At 44.5% G+C, this 14,275-nt stretch overlaps 1 protein-coding gene across 1 annotated transcript in view; it reads right to left on the bottom strand.

Annotated features, from left to right (window-relative positions):
• The window catches only part of SKAP1 (src kinase associated phosphoprotein 1), a 1,438,262-nt gene that overhangs the window by 1,235,696 nt on the left and 188,291 nt on the right, over positions 1 to 14,275 (bottom strand). The window lies entirely within an intron of this gene.

The following is a 14,275-nucleotide window of genomic DNA, read 5'->3' as shown; positions in this document are numbered from 1 at the left end:
TTTCATCACACATGCGACAGTCCTTTCTTTCTAGTTTTACATCCTCAGATTGCACTCTATCTCAAAAAGCCTCCCCTATATTCCTAAAACCATGCATGAAAAATTAACCTCAACTTAAAAATATTAATTTCTATAAAATGACACTTTCCTTACCCTCCATCCTCTGCAGCACTTACTCTCTATGGGTGTAGCCTACTCTGTACGCTTTTCTGTCTGCCTTCTGTCTATTGTTGTATTTCTGTAAATTGCCCTCACCTTATAGATCACATCCTTCCTCTGTGACTATTCCTGCAACATATCAATATCTAATCTTCTCTCACCTATGCATTCAGGCCACCAACCATTTGCATGAACTCACATAACTGCACTAGTGATCACATCTAACACCTAGTCATTTAATCGGCCTCAAAGAAACTGGAGTAAATGCTTAGAATGGTTTCCTTGCGAACACAATTAAACAACATTTAATGACCCAAAACTAACCACTGGATTAACCACTAGCTTTGGATTATGGAGTAACATGCTACACGTTGGAAGTGCTACAACCCCTCATCAGTGGGAAGAAGCACTATACATATGCAATTCCAAATACAATCGCGGTATGTGCCAGAAGTTTCAAACGTTAGCCATACAGAACTACATTTTATACAGAAATCCCACGGGTTTTTAAAGTCGTGTTGCAACCATTTCTAGTTTTTCAATTAAAGGCTTTGACGAGCTTCTGTTACACACACTTTCAGATGTAACTCCTTACCTACACTTTTTTTGTGAAGTAATATAAAAGTAGATAATAGAGAAGTTTCTACTCTATATCATAAAGTTGTATAGGTACGAAGTATTAAAAGGTTCCGATGTCTATATCCTAACAATGGTCAATATAGTCAGTTAAAAACTTTCAATTGCCGATGTTTCAACTCCTTCTATAATAGGTTGTAGAGGTCTTCTTTAGGGCACGAGTTGAAATACAGCAATAGCATGATTTGTTTGCGTTAGATCACTCTTCATTTTGTTATTTTTATATTGTTAATCCTTGAAATACTACCTTAAAATCACGGCGAGTTAAAAAATGTGCAGGTAACGTGCATTTTATAGATTAATCTTTACTACACTTTTCTTTAAACCTTTTTCTCACTACTAGCAATCAAAAATGTCTGTATATTTTGAATTTCTGAAATGGTGGATATACTTAATTCCCTCTAATTGCCTTTTCAGACCGTTATTCATTCCTGACCTAAAACTTTAATTCCTCTAAAACTAACTTTGTAGGCCCACATTTTATCTGATTCCTGCAACAGGAAAAATTCCCATTTACTCTTTTCAGAAATGTAAGCAAGAGATCATCGATTAGGTCGGAAACTTTGAAAAAGATCTTGCATATCGCTCATACAATGTGCTGTTGCCACATAGTTGGATTGGTCGGGTCACCTTAATAAGCAGCAAAGCATCACAAACCTGTAATCGCTCTCATTTTAACCCTTATTACCTAACTTGCACACGTCCACTCCCCTCCCAAACAGCCCACCCACTGCAGAAACAACTGGACTGCTGCACAAGGGCACTCAATGCTCACAACTCAATCATAACATCCCTGGGCATGTCAGTTCTATAATCGTATGAGCCATGTAAGTCGGAACAAGGTTCCAGATTGGTAAGAATTTAGGTGTATGGGCAGAATGGTTGTCTGCGAGCCTCTCATCGCCATAGCGTCCCGCAGTTTCAAGTGTTATGCCTCTATGGACGAGCTGGACAGCATCTGATGAATATGTTTCAAATTAGCCATGTCCAATTCACTATGCGCTGAACGCTTAATCCACATATGCACCAGCTGCCCGGTGTCATGAAATGGGTATCCTACTAGCTTCCCAATGGTGGCCAGGGTCTCCTTCAAAAAGATGCACCATTTGTAGGATTTCCACAATACCCGCACCACTTTCAAAACATAAATGAAACATTCACTTAGGTACCATTGCTGAATATTGTAAAATGTAATATACAATGTTGCTTCTTTTTTTATTCTGTGTACTGCTATATGGATTACTTTGATCGGAATAAACAAAGTCAGAACAACAACTCTATTACTAATAATAAACATGAGCACTTGACTGCCCCCACCGATTCACAGTATGTGGTAAACAGCAACTGTTGTCTTAAACAAAATAGTAGATGAAGATAGGACCGTTTATATGAAGAAGGCGGCTGTAAACTTTGGGTTTCCGCTAAGAACATCCTTCTTCCTACCCCTATTCAACAACTGCATGTTCTCATTACAGGAGCTTGTCACACTGTCTGGCCCCTACTGCTAACTGCATACCTTTACGACATACTAAACAATCTGTGCTAAAGCTGAAGGTTAACACCTGCTACTGCAGGTTCATTTGTGTCTGGTCCAAAGGTTGGACCAGAACCACTGCCTGGTTCTCAGTAGGGAGGGCCTTGCACCTGTACCTGGGGCCTAACATGGTGCTGCCTTATGCTTGGCACAACACATTTCCTCTAACTTAAGGTGGGTAAGGTGTTATATTAAATAGGACATTGTCTTATCTAAATCAAAGTCTTGGAAATGACCCAAACGACACTTTTTATCTGTAGATTGGTATAGTTGGCAACACTTATATAAAGGTACGTCAGAATTATATCTACACAGGCTCCTGAAAGATCTTGTCTAGCCTATGAGAAAACGGTCCCAAGTTCCCTGCCTTGAAAAAATCAGAATCTCCATTTTAATGTTTTCCTGTTTATTAAGCGGAGATTATTGTAGTACTTCTAAAGCGCATTAGAACGCAAGGTATCAAAGCGATATAACCATGGAGCATAGCAGAGGTACACCCATGGAACATAGCGGAGTGCTGTAGAGAGCAATTTGATGTAGAACATTGAAGAGAAAAGGTTGGAGCTGCATCGATAATGAGATGAGCATCACATAATGAACTTCAAGAAACACAGCCAATATTCGGTCACAGGTGTCTGGGGGCGCAGCAGTAGGGAGCAGAGTGGCAGGGGCATTCCTCTGCATAGAGATTAGGTAGGGAGGTATTGTTGGAAGGGTCATTTGTTGTTTCCCAAAAGCTTGGAGGGTGGGAGCAAAGCAGAGAGTTGTTGTGAGTGAGTTACCAAGTGTATAGGGAGAGAGGAAGAGAGAGAAATAGAGTGGGAGGGAGACAGAGGGCGAGCGAGGAAGCGAGGGAGAAAGAGAGACCGAGAGGGAGGGACAGGGGAGGGAGGGGGAAGAGAGAGGGGGAGGAGAGAGGGGAGAGAGAAGGAGAGCGAGGGGGAGAGAAGGAGAGAGAGAGGGAAAGAGAGAGAGAGAGGGGAGAGAGAAAGAGATGGGGAGATACTTGTGTGTGTGGTGGGGGGGAGGGGGGGTGGAGAGAATTAGTGTTCTGGCCATTTCTTTATTTTTTATTCTGGTAACTCCAGGTCTGTAAGATCTTGACTTCGTGGTTCACCACATAGCCAGAGATGAGAGTTTCTCCACAAGCTATGTTGGTTTTCTGAAGGTTCCTACTGTGTTCTTGCCTGACAGGGATGGATCTCTGCAGGACACGGCTGCAGCATGCACAGCAGTGGAGCACGTGGTGCTGATCAGGGCCTGTGCAAAATGTAAATTATGCCAGGGTAACTGGAGTAATCTCGTATTACCCTTTTGATTTGAAATTACAAAACATTGCGTGATTACACCCCTAAATGTAATTAGGAGTACTCAGGCCCAAAAATGCTACTGCAGGAGCACAGAAATAACACACTGAGCAAGCGTGAGCTGCTGCTGCTATTGGTATTCCGTTTCCATGTAGCGCCAAATGCATCATCGGGTCTATTTTTGACGAGAGGGTGCATTTTGCGTTAAGGAAATAGCACTAAATGTTGGGTTTTGCTCCTGGTGTAATTTTGCTGTAACTTTGTGTAAATTTGCTACCGAAAATGAAGTGAGTTATGCTCATCCCTAGTGGTGATCACAAGGCTGATGCACACCCTTCTGCGACTGATGTATGAACTCATAAAGCACGTTTTGAAGAGAACTTCTGCTGGGTTCTCAGGACGGACCTATGATTAGTGAAAACAATAAACAATAATTTGCAGACTCTTGCCACCTCTTGTAACTGAAGTTAACGCCCAAGCCTGGTCAATGAAAAGTTCTAAAACAGGAAGCTACAGCGGTCCTGCCTTTTACGAAGAGGTGAAACATATTTCGAAGGAGGCCCCAAGTTAAGTTGATGAAGTGTGCAGCCACTCTAAAGAGGTCCAGAGAAAAGGTGCAGTGGTGCAGAGCCCCTTGAAAGAGGTCGAGAGTAAAGGTCCAGTGGTGCAGAGCCCCTTGAAAGAGGTCCTGAGTAAAGGTGCAGTGGTGCAGAGCCCCTTGAAAGAGGTCCAGAGAAAAGGTGCAGTGGTGCAGAGCCCCTTGAAAGAGGTCGAGAGTAAAGGTCCAGTGGTGCAGAGCCCCTTGAAAGAGGTCCTGAGTAAAGGTCCAGTCGTGCAGAGCCCCTTGAAAGAGGTGCTGAGTAAAGGTGATGAAATGCAGGTTTCCTCAAAGGAGATCTTGAGGAAAGATGATGAGGGCTGTACATCTAAAGCTGTGTCTGGGTGTATACACATGTACCCGCATATGCACGGCTTGGTGTCAGGGGACGTCTGTTGAGCCATTCATATATTGCTGGGGGGGTGGGGTGTTGTACAAAGGAAGAGCTATGACACAGGAAGTGGTTGGTTGCTCGTAACCATTTGGTGCAGATACTTCGATATTTGATTTGATTGTTGTATTTGTAGAGCGCGGGCTGTCACCCCGGAAGGAGCATCCTGGCGCTACTACAGTTAGCTTCTGGATATCGGGTTGTGCACCACCAAAGTGTTCATTAAATTTCAACTGTGCTCTTGGGTATCACTCCCCTCCTGGAGCGAATGTAAAACAACTTCAAGTTGCACACTTATTAGCTCATAAGTGTGTCACCCTAGGCACCAGTAATCTTGTGCTGGAATCTCCAGCGTATATATCCCTACTTCTGTTCGGCGCTAACCGTTCCTGAAACCGTGTTAAACGGCTTGTTTTACCTGTCGGGTGACTGCCCGCCATTTCTCACCTTGTTGTTAAAGTGAATTCTACTCGTTCTGCTCCGCAAAGCCGTCCCGCTCAGCTTGCCATTCAAAAGTCGATGCTCACTACGCGCTAGTTCGCGCATGCGCTATGTGTTGTTTAACTTTTTTTTGAAAGGTTGTGTATGATAACTTTATTGCTCGCTGACCACCTAATACAAAGTATCATAGTGTAACGAGCGCGTAATTAACAACAAACTAACATCGGCAGTTAATAAACAGATACTTGACACATATGCCTGTAACGGATAGAATAAACATAGCGAAATTAGCCAAGCCCCACACTATAGTTCAGCCTCTAAATACACACGCAGCGCGTAAGAACATTTAGACATAAGGTTACATGAACTTAGAATATGTTTTGTTTGTTTAATTTTAGACGTTCCCTGACGTAGGTGTAGTAATGCACCGAAATGCATTGGAACAATGGATTGTTTTGAATTTCGAATGAAATGAAAAGTGAATAAAACACCTTTGGTTTTGAACAAAAAAACATTGAATGGAGTAAACATTATTGAGAAGTATTGTTGAACTTTGAACTGAAGTTATACGCTGGAGATTCCAGCACAAGATTACTGGTGCCTAGGGTGACACACTTATGAGCTAATAAGTGTGCAACTTGAAGCTACTACAGTTAGTACAGTATTCATCACTTTCCTGGTCTTTTGGCACTGGTGGGTGTTGGCTTGTAGCCACTAGTTTGTTGGCTAACTTTAGTCTGCTGCTTTGTGTAATCTGAATGGCTGAATGTCCATGGGGAGGATTGGTTCCTGTGATTCTCCATCAAACCCATTTGAGTGTTCAGTTAGTATAGTGTTTCTGTATTGGTTTCCATATATTTTCTGTTTCTAGTACCATGCAGAAGAAGGCTAAAGAGACCGGTCGTTCCTACTCCCTGTCCCCATTCGGTACATTTGCCTGCAGAGCCTGGAGTTGAGGGGGCAGGGTCATTGTTTGCTGCACTCCCCTCCAATCCTATATAGTTCATGGCTTGTGCGAAGATGGGCACAGCATTTTTCAAAGGCGAAGCCCGAGAGACAGGCCATTACACTCTACGATTCCAGGGCAGTGTGGTCTAGGCTGCCAGCACTTTAGAACTGAGCGTGGCTTCCATGGCGGCTGCTCTGGTAAGGCCAGGGTGGTCCATGCCAGCCAAGGACTTTGGATGTGTTGGAAGCAAAGCAGTGAAGTGGTAGGGGATGCAGTACACCACTAATTTCAGCTAGGTCCCAAGTTCCTCACCAGCATTTATACGGACAAAGAACCCCACCATACCGTCTGTCATTGCATCTCGATACTGGCTAAGGTTCTTTAGGAGTGCAATTCAGCTGTCTACTGTTCTGTACATAAAGCACTTGAAAAATGAAGTGCAAAACATACCCAGAGACCGTGTCAGAGAATGAGTGGTTTCCAGAACCAAACAGAGTAACAGAAAATTGGAATGAGCAGGGTTGGTGTATTGTGCCTAAACTGTTCCTGGAGGTTCGACCTGCCTTGTGATGTGATGTTGTATGTTCACTGTTCTGTGGCTCCTGGTTCTGTTATGAGATATTTATTTGGCACTGCATACACCATTTATATGGCATCTTGACATTACTTGGTGTCTCAGTTTGGACATTACACGTATTCATGCTTCACAGACCACTAAAAAAAAACGATTCATTTGTTACAAGCTTCAAGCTGCTTTCAATAAGAATACAGAGCCAAAATCAGCATGTTCGTGCAAGACATCACAGGATTCTTCAATGCAAGGAAGAATTATTACCATAGCACAATTACAGAGACTGTGAATATTTATAAGAACCTTTCACGGTCATGGAAATATACCACTGTATACATAACCTCATCCAGGCCACAACCCCATAAACAAAGCCACTCCAAACCAAATTATAGAATAATAATATATATATATATATATATATATATATATATATATATATGTTTCGGCAATCAGCCTCTGTCACTCATGGCGGTCTCGCAGCTTTTTAACCATTCAACAAAAAACGTGTCTTAGAGTCAGCACAATGGAAAGAGGACTATTCTTTTTCATGTCCATCGCCATATTGTAACATGCAAATTGTACGTATCCTCGTCAATACATGAAGGTACACTGTTTGCTATATACTCTGTGATAATAAATCTTTATAAAACGTTTAGCAATGGCAACAGTATAAGACTTAATCGTCCATACAATCAAGCCCTGAATGGGCAATTTCACATTGTGATCCATGCATTAGTCTATATTATCACGGCCTGTATGGGCTGTTTCCCCCTTTTCCAAAAATTCACTCTCACATTTTGTTAACAACGTACAGGGTCCCAATAACAAGTCTATGTTAAATTCTTGGTTACAAGTCTATTAATAAAACGAGAATATCATCTCAAATCTTGTGCCTCCAAAATTACATTGAAGTCAAACGTGTACCTAGAGGTTTAAGGATTTATATGATACCGGCGTATGAAAATCCAGACCCCCTACTCCTAGATGCTTGGGCAGAACACACAGCTGACTCATGTAGGGGTATGCTGGTTATCTTGGTACGTTTCGCATGGAGTGATCGAGACAAGGCCCTAGCCCTCATCAAAGATCTTGAGGATGATTTACTTAAGGAACCGGAACAAGAGAAATTAAATGAAAAACGAGAATTGATGAAAATACGTCTGAAAACATATGAACAAAAGATAAAACAAAGGAAAGAAGAGAAATTTGATAGGGACGAACGGGATTATAGATTAGGCAGAGTACTGACCTTTGCTAAAAAATATGACAATCCCAGAAAAGAACTGCGCAAAACCAGGTCCGGACCCACAGTGACTGTACCTGAAACATCTGAATCAGAAGTAACGGCAGATGAAGACTCAACAGAAGATGGACAGGAAGAACCCTCTCCTTTTCATGTAGAGTTCAAACTCATGAGAAAACAACAAACAGAAGGAGTCAGGGGCAAACCCCCGGAAAGAAGAACAGCAAAAGGAAGACAAGGAGGGGGGGTGGGGGCCCAAAAAGTTCAAGGCTCACCACCCGTGACTCGGAGCAAAAAGAATTTCAACAAACGGAACTAGAGAGAGAAGACAATCTGACGATTATCAACCTAACACCAAAAGTACTAACTAAAGAAGAGGAATCGAACCCCCCCTTGTGAGTGCTGTTTCTTTACCGGATGAACGAGATCTGGTGAAACTTGGGAGCAGAGATTTTCGAGCGGGTACACCCCCGCTGAACGAGCATATCTGGGTTCGCCTCGTCTTTTCAAACCTACGTGACTACTGGAGACGTCTTTATGCCTTATACATACATACATACATATATATATATATATATATATATATATATATATATATATATACATATATATATATATATATATATATATATATATATATATATATATATATATACACACATTTATATTGAGTTTATGGCCCTTACAGGAACTAGCAAAACAATCAAACATCACGGCATACACTAGGTACATGATATCATGTCTACAGAGAGTTTCATAGGACAAATCACTTTCACAATTGACATTCAGCTAGCTCTGTGATGGCCCGGCCCAGCTGAATCCTCTCGTGTTTCCTGTGCACCTGCTCCTCATATCTCCTCTGCATGAGGATAGATTCTTGAAGATGAGAAACTGCAAGCAGAGGGGACAGAGTCTATGCCACTCGGAAGGGACCAGGAGACACAGAAGAGCAATGCCCATCGATGAAGATGATGCAGGAGCGAAGACGGCAAGAATGTCGCTTCAGCTGTGAAGACCAGGCGATGCTGTGAAAGACCAGGAGCCATTCACAAGCTGTCCCACGTTGGAAGTCAAGAACCAGGGAAACAGTGCACGGCAAGAGCACCAACAAGCCTTGGCAGCAGCAAAAGACGTAGTAAATGAAAAAGATGCAACGTTGGGATTACCAAGGTCCAAGGGACTCACCAAATGCAGAAGAGTCAGAGCAGGCCCATAGCAAGCAGGGGAACCCACTGAAGCCAACTAAGACCCTCAAGAGGACCCACAGGCCAAAGGTACAGGCGTCGCAAGAGGACCTCGAGCAGCTCACCAAAGATGCAGGCCCACGGCGCAGAGGATGCAGTAAGGATGAAGAACTTGGCAAGAAGAGATGCTGGAAGTTCTTGTAGCCCGAAGATCTCTGGAGTACAGAGCCAACAAGCCTTGGCAACGGCAAGTCGATGCGATGCATAGAGGATCTATGCCTGCGGTTCCGACAATGGATACTGGCCTCAAACTTGCTGAGAGGACAGGTCAGGCCTTGAAGGAGTTGCAGCACCACCACCTGTGTTGCTGAGCCTTTCGGAGTCGTGAGATTTCAGGAGAAGCAGACCAGTCAGTTTTGATGCGGTGCCTGCAGATGCAGGGGAGTGACTCATTTAATCCAAGGGAGATTCCATTGTGTGTCTTTGATACCCACAGGCCTGGAGAGGAAACTGGATGAAGCACAGGCGCAGAAGCTGAAGATGAAGAAGACTTGCAGAACAGCAAGACCAGGAGCAGCAGGAGTCTTCCTTGGTGCAGTCTCAGTTCCAGGCGAAGTCCAACAAAGCCCAATGTGCCCAGATGGTCGAAGTTGAAGTGGTTTCGCGTTTGAATCTTGTCCCATGACCAATCTGAAGAGCCACCCACAGGTAAGCCCTTAAGTGTCCTAGGGAAAGGGTTGGGACAATTCAAGGATCCCTTCCACAAGAGGGGCTGGACTGAGGGGAGGATACTCCCATGTCCTTTGTCCAGTATTGCCCCAGAGCGGGAGCCAATGGCTCCCTGAACTGGCTCAAACTGCAGTATGCAAAGAGGGCATCAAATGTGCCCTTCAAAGCTGTCTGGTGACTTTGGCAGGCGTCCCCACCACAGCAGAATACACCAAGTCCTGTTTTGGAGGTGGCCACACCTCCCTGTGGCAGGAAACATTGCTCTGCTTTCTCCTGCTCGATCTCAGCTCAGCAGCAGAAGGGCAGAAACGAGCCTGGGGTTGGCAGCAGTAGTAGTTGCTGTTAGACCCCGAAAGGCTGCTACCAGAATACAGTGAGGCACCCCCGGGGAGCCCCCTAGTACATGGGATCCTACATCCAACACTGGAATTGGTGTAGGGGTAGGATTTCAACATGTTTGATACCAAACATGCCCGATTTCAGTGCAGCCAATATATAGTTCGACATCTCGGAATTGACTTGATGTCCACTATATGTATAAAATGGCTGACTGAACTTACAAAGCCTGGAGAATCAATTCCGGGGTTTGTAAGGGTGTTCTGCTCTTGCAGGGGCACCCTCACACTTGTAACCAAGCTACCTGCTCTCAGGACTAAAGAGCCTGCATTGGGGTGACATATAGTTTTTAAGTGTAGTTACCTCAGATATAAATAGGAGACATATCCGTGGTGAGAGGCACAAGCACCCACTCACACAGGCTGCAATGGCAGGCTTATAGTCACAATGTGAGTGGTCTCTCATGGGTGGCATAATACATGCTGCAGTCCATGGGAGACCCCTGGTGTACCTATGCCCTGGGTACCTTAGCACAATATACTAGGGACTTACAAGCGTACACCAGTAACCAATTGTGGAGGTACAAAGTACTTACCATTGTCAAATTTAGGGAGAGAGCCCAGTGCCCTGATTAGCAGGGTCTCTGTCAGACTAGTCAGAAAACAGCCTAACACCAGCAAAAAGTGGGGGTAACCATAAAAGCAGATCCTTCATTCCTACACACATGCACACTCATGGAGTGCTGGAAGACGAAGAAAAAATGTGGGTGGTGGATAGATACAAGTTAGCTAATCAAAAGAATGGTGAAGAGCTAAGCTCCAGGGGAAACAAATACATGAAGAGGACGCCAAGCCACCGAATAAAAAGCAACCAAATTAATGTGACAAAGTCAACCAATAGTAAGCAATGGGCAGGCTATAAGCCCACTGTAAGTTTTTTGTATAGTTCACAAGATACTTTTGCCTACAGAAAGCAACTTAAGTGTAGGCAATATAAATAGCCAGTATTTCAGTTATTACATAATAAATAAAAAGCACACATTGAACTAGCATTGTCACAAAAGATAAAGGAACTATTGTAGATGGATGTGAGCAATGTGCACAGAATGTGTGAAGACACTCAAAGTAGATGGAACCAATGGGCAAAGTGGGCTGACCCATTAACACACAATGTATGCTGTGGGCAGTGGAAGAAAATGAAAATGACAATTTAATGGATGAAGCTGCTGACGTAAAGTCCTGCATTGCCCATGTATTACAAGTGTTTTTTGTTTTTTTTAAACAATAGTCTGGTGACCAAGGCCAGACCTAAGATTCAGGGGTGAAATAAAAACTGTAGCCATTTGATAAAGATACAGGAAATTGTAGAGTGGTGGAAGAAAAAGCATGACAATGAGAAATGATGACCAGGAAGCATTGCTGTCAACATCTACTAATTAGGTTCTGCACTTCTACTGTTTGCTCAAAAGAAGCACTGGAAACATTAAAGCACCACTCACTCTGAAATCAGTGCTGCAATGTTTACACTTATGATGTTTAAACTATATATGCAGGGTAAGCCTTTAGCACATGAAAGCTGGTTCTACCTCCAGGGCGCAGACCTTTAGGGGGGCACTGGAACTGCCTGCAGCACTCTTCCAATGTGGATCCAATAGAAAGTACATTTAAACACTGTCTCTGGAGGCTGATGTTTCCAACCAGTGCATTTAGACTGCTTTTCTCTTCATGGCTTGCCTTTCTCCTGTCCCCCTCACCTCCCATTTTTAGGTCTCACCTGTGACAACAAATGCATTGCATGCACTCTTACTTGTGAGAGAGATTATATACAAAAATGCGCTGTCAGACGTCCCATTACTTACCATTAGTTGGCTTTATTGTTACTCATATTTTCTGCCTTCTAATTGACCAGTGCTTGCCGGCTTTACTTCCTCTTCTTTCAGGTGGAGCATGGACCACGTACTATAGCTTGATTGCTGTATTTCCGCTGATTGCACTGTGATTGAATTACTATTTTTATTTTTCATTCTTCCCATTGTCCTTGTCCCATTGCTTTTTCCCCCCTCACCACCTTGTGGTTCTTCTTTCCCTCCCACCACCCTATGTCCTTATTGCTTCCTTTCCCTCCCATCCCCCTGTGTCCTTATTACTTCTTTCTTCTCCCACCCCTCTTGTCCCTACTGTTGATTCCCCCTTATCCCCCATTGTCCATGTTGCTTCTTTGATTCCTTTTTAGGTCTCGCCTAGCGTTGTAGCGCGTAAGCGCTGCTTGCTCTGAGAGGGCTATTGTGATTGAGGAGATTTCAGAAGGGGACTTGAAGCCCTGATAGAATTAACTTTTCGATGCCCTAATTACCCTATGATGACGTGCGAGTTAGCATCATATGACTAACTAATGCAGTTCGTATATGCACTTATGCTGAATTCATATTCTTACTTATTGCTTATATTCAAATGTATGCGTGACCATATTAGTTTCTTAGCTTAGCCTGTGTGCCACCATTTTGTGTAACTCTCTGTGCCTGCGGGCTCTGCTCGCTCATGCCCCTCCCGCAGGAATACAGAAATATACTAAGACAGCAGTTTTCGTTTCTCGGCTCACTGTGACCGAAACTAACACTTCTCGTTATCTGTAATGTTCTCATGCCCAGAGACGCCGAAGCCTAGCTCCATGGCCTTGAGCAGAGATAATAATGTATCCCTTGCAGGTGCAGATGCCTGCTGTATGAGAGCATTGTCCACTGGTCTGAGGCTCGGTAACTTTCCACAAGGGGCGTACCCCATTTACTGTATTGCATTATAATGTATTGCTGTGATGCAGAGAGTCAGTCCTCTCGTTCGCACTCCTAGGAGTGAGGTCTGACAGGGCCCTCTCATATGAGTGTTGTTTGGCCTAATAAAGACTTTTGTTTATACTTCTCCACTGTCCGGATGACTTCCTATAAGGTAATTATAGGTGAGTGCTGTAAGTCACTCCTGTGGATTTGAGCCACGCTTATCAGATGGCGCCCGAATAGGGACCCCGCGATAAGGATCTTTCTCACCCGTAAGTGGGTAGCAGAAGACCGGGGACCCGCTGGTCGGCACGGTGGGCCCGGGATCCCATTTGATGCCGAGCTTGGTTCTCGCAGCGCTGCCCCACCCTGCTGATCGGGAGAGGTCCCGGTTCGGATCTTACGCCGGGGTCCAGAAGGCGGAACTTGAAGCTGACCGTGTTGGTCCTGGCAGCCGGAGGTGGAGAACGGTAGAGGTCGGTGCCGCCTACGGAAGGTGAGTGGTCCACCTGTGATTGCTGCAAGAACGGGAGTGTTCCGAGAGACTAGAGTGTCTCCGATGGTTTGAGGAGCCGGTGTGCTCCTGGGGCTAGCGTGCTCCGGGGAACTCAGAGTACGAGTTGGTGCTCTGACAGACTTGACGGGGTTGGGGACGTATTTCGAGGTAATTGTTTGTAGCGATCCGACCGAATGGTACTGTGGTGAAGGCGTGGCTCATTGTGGGTAGACTCTGGTGCGCTTACCCTGAACTCCTAGTGTGGTGATTCAGTGGAGGTGTGATCCGGGTTTCCCGCGGTAAAGTGCGCAGCGATCCATAGTGCCGCACGGGTGGCGGATCTGTTCCCCGTCCTCAGAACAGTTAGCGTACTGTTCGGTCTGCGGTAGAGTCCAGGTTCCCCAGGACTTGGTCGACGGGCCTTGTCCCATTTGGTAACACGTGTTTGGAGATATTGTATATGTGTACGTGGTTCTCTGATGTCCGTCTACATGTTTGTGTGTGAATGAACTCGAGTTGTGATTCAAGATAAAGTAAAGATGCCGTGTTTTAGCAAGTTACGATGTTTTGGATGCTGTTGTCGACCCTCAGATACTAGACTGGCCGAGAGCCAACCTGCACCCCCTGAAGGGACACCGAGTTTCGATATGTATGTTAAACATGGACTGGTCCCGATTTTGTTTGGTACTTTGTGGCATCGGTACACTGCTGATAATGTGGATTTACAATGGCCTTTGACGGGTTCTTTTGATGAAGCTAAGTTGGATTATTTGCAAGACAAACTGTTTGCTAGGCGTAGCCGCCAGAGTATGTTCGACTCTTTGCGAGTGTGGCAGAAAGAGGCCAGGAAACGTAAGATGCGAGAGGAGAAAGAGGAGTATAAAAAGTCCACCCAGACTATGGCGCAGAAAGCGAAGGAACAGGTGGGGAA

This window comes from Lissotriton vulgaris, chromosome 5 (assembly GCF_964263255.1).
Source record: "Lissotriton vulgaris chromosome 5, aLisVul1.2, whole genome shotgun sequence".
Lineage (NCBI taxonomy): Eukaryota > Metazoa > Chordata > Amphibia > Caudata > Salamandridae > Lissotriton > Lissotriton vulgaris.
This window is presented reverse-complemented; position numbering and strand designations above follow the sequence as displayed.